This window comes from Mus caroli, unplaced genomic scaffold (assembly GCF_978045245.1).
Source record: "Mus caroli unplaced genomic scaffold, Mus_caroli_1 scaffold_5, whole genome shotgun sequence".
In the NCBI taxonomy this organism is placed as follows: domain Eukaryota; kingdom Metazoa; phylum Chordata; class Mammalia; order Rodentia; family Muridae; genus Mus; species Mus caroli.
In genome coordinates this window covers 35,148,561-35,154,521 of record NW_028227260.1, presented here as the reverse complement: position 1 = coordinate 35,154,521, position 5,961 = coordinate 35,148,561, and positions in this window count along the sequence as shown.

Sequence of the window (5,961 nt, the reverse complement as noted above, 5' to 3'; positions counted from 1 at the left end):
TCCTCTAGATCTCTTGACACTGTACATTTTACAATATAAATCATTGCACATATATATATATGTGTGTGTGTGTGAGATATATATATATATATATATATATATATATATATATATATATATCCCTCATTTGATACAATACATACTACTCACCTGTGGATACTGAGTCCAACATACTTCATTCTCTAAAATATGATATAATTAAGAATTCAGTTTGCATATCCTAGACTTACTTAGAAATGATGTATGCCACATCAGTAATTAGCAATTTACACAGGGCTAAGGAAATGCCTTTTTTATCCAGCTGCTTCCCACACAAGCACACCAGTGCTCTGATGCCTAGCATACTTGTAAAACGCTGAGCACCAAAGTCTACATTTGTAACTCCAGTACTTAAAGGGTGGAGGAATGAAGAGCCTTAGTTACACAACCAGACAGTCTAACAAATTAGTGGATTCAGGGTTCAATGAAAGCTCCTGCCTCAGAAAATATGTTTAAGAGTGGTTTAAGAAAATACCAGATAGCAATGCCCTGCTCCCACATGCATATACGGAAGCATATGTATCTTCCCCCTCCCACCAACATGGAAACAAAAAGATCTTACTTGTATTGTTAGTTTCTTGAGACAACACACTGCATTGCAAAGGCATGGTAAAGATAACAAATAGCACTTGTCCCTTTCACATATTGAAATGCCAAAATGACCACATTTAAAGTACTGAGTAACAAAAAGAACAGAAGTATCAACTTAAACATAATGTTTTTCTGCTGAAATGACTTAGTAAAAACAATCACTTGTATCTTTTTTTTTTTTTTTACTTTTAAAGTGAAGTCATACTCAGTTGCAGTCTGACCATAGACAAAAAGTAATAGAATTTTGTTTTTAGTAGTAATACTGACAGATAAGTCAAACTATAATTTATATGCTTAACACAATAAGAAAACTGTCAAGGCAGTTAACATGTTTTATTAATTTTTCTTTGGTGGAAAGAGATTGTATTTATAAATTAGTAAGGAAAACATATTAAAATATGCTATAATTTTTGTCATATTTCCCTTGTATACAACATTTAGTTTTTTTCATGTTTTTTGTAATACTTGCATCATGGGATAGTGCACAAAACTTTAAAGATCCAATAAAATGCCACTGTAATGACCAATTTCCCTTACATTGTTTCCAATTTTAAAATTGCATGGTTTTAGAACTTTGTATTAAATAAAATGTTGTTATTTGAAATTAACCTTATCTGTTTCTTTGAACTTTGGTTTTTCGTTTTTACTTTTTCCCATCTGACTCTTATTATATATTCTCGAATAAGTGGGATTCTTATGCTCTCAGCAGTGCAATCCTCACTTGTGTGATAACACGATCACAGCACTGGGGAAGATGCAACTCGGTCCATATTGGCACGGTTTTGCCCTGTCCTCCATCCATCCTTGGTGCCATGGTTTTGTCAGGGACTGTACCCTGATGTGAAAAACACACCCCAAAATGAAGAGAAAATTTGTATTCATTGTTGTACTGACAATGTGTATGGTATTCTAGGGAATTCCTATTGTATGACAATGTTCTCGATATGTTGTTTTCAATAGATTTGAAATCTAACCTAAGTGACTGTTATAAAACAGGTCCAGGGAGCAAAAGGTGTGTTTGGCTTACAGTCCCAGTCCCAGCCCATCATTGGAGGAAGGCAGGAACTTGAACAGGAGCAGAGTCAGGAAAAGATGGAAGAAAGCTGTTTAGTGGCCTTTTGTGGCTTGCTTAGCTCCTTGTCTCATACAACTTGGCCCAGTTGCTCATAGTAGCCCGGGCCCTCCTTCACCAACTCTTAACCAAGAAAATGCCCTACAAAGTTGCACACAGGCCAATCTGATGGAGGTAGTTCTTCCTCCATCTCTAATTTGGTGTCAGGTTGATAAAAGACTAGAAGTACAGTTGACCCTTGTCAACTTGACACACATAACTATTAAACAATAACTTTTATTTATCCCCAATATATATATATATATATATATATATATATATATATTGATATATATATGATATATATTGATATATATATGATATATATATATCAATCAAACAGAGTATGATTTTTTTAAAATACCAGTCTTTAAGTTTTTCAGTACATTAAAAGTCCGAGGTCTCTAAAAGGTCTGTCTTTTCACTGTGATTTCCTATAAAAATGAAAAATAAGTTTTTGAAAATTCCATAATTAAATCTATTTTTTGAGTGGTGATTTAAGTGTGTGTGTGTGTGTGTGTGTGTCTGTGATTGTACCATCTATCAAAGCGTTTCAATAATTTGTCACATTTAGTACGCAAGAATGTACCATTTATTTAAAAGATATTTCTTTTAAACTTGTGCATGTGGCACATGTACGTGTGTGGAGTTCAGAAGACAACTTGCAGGAGTTGGTTCTATCTTTCTGCCATGTGACTTTGAGGGATTGACGTCAGGATGTCAGGTGTGGCTGCAGGATGTTGTGGGACTGGCTTCGGAGTTAGCTCCCAAGGACTGGTCAGGACACTGCCCCAGGCCAACAGGAACCCGTGCCACTGGTCAGGGAGAGTTCCTGGGTGCCTGGGTCCCACTGGTCACAGTTACTTCCGGTGTTGGTGCAGATGTTGTGTCCTCATTACCTATGATCCTATGATCCTGGGCATGTTTGGGCACCTGGGAGTGCAGCTTCCTCTGGGTGTTGTGGGACTGGCTGTGGAGTTCGAGCCCAAGGTCTGCTCAGGGCACCAGAACAGAAGAAATTCATTTCACTGGTTGGGTGGAGTTTCTGGGTGCATGGGTCCCTGTTTTGACATTTTATTTGGTATGTGTACATGGATATAATATGTTTGAAGTGAATATATCCCCATTACCGTCCCTCCAGTTCTTTTCTCATGGTAGTGTGTCCCTGAGTCTCCAGCGCTGACTGATATGGACAGGTTGACCCCAGGACCCATTTGCTAGGCACTGCAGCAAAAATAGAGAGCTGCAGATTCAGGATGAGACCCTGTCTCAAAATAAGGTGAAGAAGTGATAAAAATGAAACACCTTAGTTTCAGTTTCTAGCACAAACACTCACATGTATACATACAAGTGTATGAGAAAATCTTTTTTACAAGGTAGCCCTCTTATATATTTGCCCTGGGTTCCCAGAGTGAAACCTGCACATAGAGATGTTACCCTTTAGAGTTGCCTAGCCATCAACTCAGCAGAAGTATTTTTTAAAATAGCTTCCTGCAGGGCTTTGTGGCTCACAACTTTAATCCCAGTACACAATAGGCAGAGGCAGGCACATCTATGCCAGTTCTCTCTTTCCATGGTTTATATACAGAGTTCCAGGACAGTCAACGAGGTCTCTCTCAAAAAATCTTACCATTGCTCAGGTCAAATCTTTTCCCAAATTTTGTGCCTACCTTAGTATTCCCTGTCTCTGGGTTCCAATCACTGTTCGTTTTGGTAGTGCTCTTTGAATCTGTTCTGATTCTTGTCTTCTCTCCTTTTTTCAGCCCCTTTATCCTCTGCCATGTACATCTGCAGACTTGGGTCTTTTCTGTCTCTGTCCCTCTTGCACTCACTTTCTCTCATTCTCTCTCACTCTCTTGCTCTTTACTCTCAGTCACTCTTGCTCATACCCTCTCACTCTCTGTCTCTCAAAGTCTCTCTCTCTGTCTCCAGTCTCTCCCTGTGTCTGTATGTGAGTGTCTATCTCTCTGTTTATGTCTATGAAAATACAAGATCAAAAATGGATTACTTGACTCTCTGTTGAGATTCTAAATATCCCAGGAACTCTCAACTCCACTTCTGTCCCCCAATTGCAAAGTTGTTTTAGATTTGTCTTTTGATGTTGCTGTTTTGTTTTGTTTTTTTGTTGTTATTTTCTTGAAGGGGGCAATCTTGTTTCTCTCTAGCTTTAAATTCAGCCATATACTGACAGTTACTTTTAATGTGCATTCCTTTGTCAACCCATTTTTCAATACTCAGTAAGTTCAGGACATTTTCCCACAGTTCAGAACAGTGGACTGAATACAATCTCAATTTCTTTCCCTCACTGACAGTGTAGTCACGAATTTTAGAGGTCCTTTTGGCCTCCATTTTTCAAGTTTTCACCTGTACAAAGGCATGGATAGGAAGTTAACTTCATCTGGGTGATGTGAACACAGAGAGTATTTGAAAGGATGAGCACACATTTCAGTACAGGCACTTTGCCTGTTGTTCTGTGCCCTGGTTAGGAATTGCAAGGCAGGCCAGTCACAATGTGTAGCCTGATGGTAATTAATATTCAATCACTGTTTTATTTCTCAGTTTCATTGCTGTATAAAAAATGAGTAGAAATGTATCCGTATAAATGATGTCGAGAGTTGCTGTGATGTATGTTTTGTTTTGTATTGTTTTTTGTTTTTCGAGACAGGGTTTCTCTGTGTAGCCCTGGCTGTCCTGGAACTCACTTTGTAGACCAGGCTGGCCTCGAACTCAGAAATCCGCCTGCCTCTGCCTGCCGAGTGCTGGGATTAAAGGCTTGCGCCACCACGCCCGGCTTTGCTGTGATGTATGTATACATAGTGAAATGATTATCTCATCAGAGCTACTGACCACATCCATTGAACCATAGAGCTAGCTCTTTGTGACAGGAATATATTCCTGATGTATTAACAAATTTTGAGTATAATGCAGATCACTTTTTCCAACTGTCACCACCCCTATACTATACATTAGACCTACAGAACTTATTCACGTTATAATTGAGAACTTCTGTCCTTGGTGACCATACCTTATTCTGTTTGCATAATCTCAACCTTTTAGGTGCTGCACGAATGTTGAAAGGAGCTCTTGGTTTTTATTTTTATTTCTATGTAATAGCAAAATCGGGGTCTGAGGAAAAGCACACTGCAGTTTGGACATTCACTTCTCTGAATGATACTGACTTTTCATGTACTTATTGGTCGTTTTAATATCTTATAGAAATGTGTAACTGAGTCCTTCATCCATATTTTTAAAATCACGTTGGTGGTCTGGGCCAAATGTGATCACAATGGGGAGATGGCAGCTCCATAATCTTTGACATCTCTCCCTACAAGGATGTCTGATTGCATGAGTCCCTCCAATCCCTCTCTCCACACTCAACCCTCTGGATAAAATGGCTTGAGCCATCCTGTACCCCTCACACCTCCCCCCAAAAAACGACCCTAAAATAATTTCTTCACTGTTGATAATTTGTTTACACATTCTGGATATTGACATGGAAAGGGACCTCGGAGCAGACACAACCAGACACAAAAATCTCAGCACAAAGGCCATTCATTGACTGGAAAGGGGGCAGGCAGGGGTCTGAGGGCTGCCTCTGAATTAGGCAAAAATAGCAGGTGTCTCATTGGGAGCAGTTTGTGAGCAGAAAATGGGGAAGTCTGTGCTAAGATAGGTTTGTATGTCCTGACTGGGCATTTTAATCAGTGTACCCAATAATGACATTTGATTGCTAGACCTTAGTGATTGACAGCCAGACCCTAGGGATGAGACTCAGGAATGCATTAGGAATAGGAAAGTGTCCAAATAAGGGAACAGACCTTGGTGCCTAATGATAAGAATGTAATCTAGTGCTGGAGAGATGACTCACTTATTAAGAGCACTGACTGCCCTTCCAGAGGTCCTGAGTTCAATTCCCAGCAGCACATGGTGTCTTACAACCATCAGTAATGGGATCAGATGCCCTCTTCTGTGTCTGAAGACAGCTGCAGTATACTTATATACATAAAATAAGTAAATAATTCCGTGTACAAACAGATAAACGTTATACTAATAAATAAATGTATTCTAATGATTTAGCCGGGGAGAAGGAGAGTGGAGGACTTGCAGGCACCATGTTTGCAATGGTCTGGGCCTGTTAGAGACCCTGTCAGACACTCACTATATTAGACATATGGTTTACAAACACTTTCTCCCATCCGGTGTTGTAACTTTCACTCTCT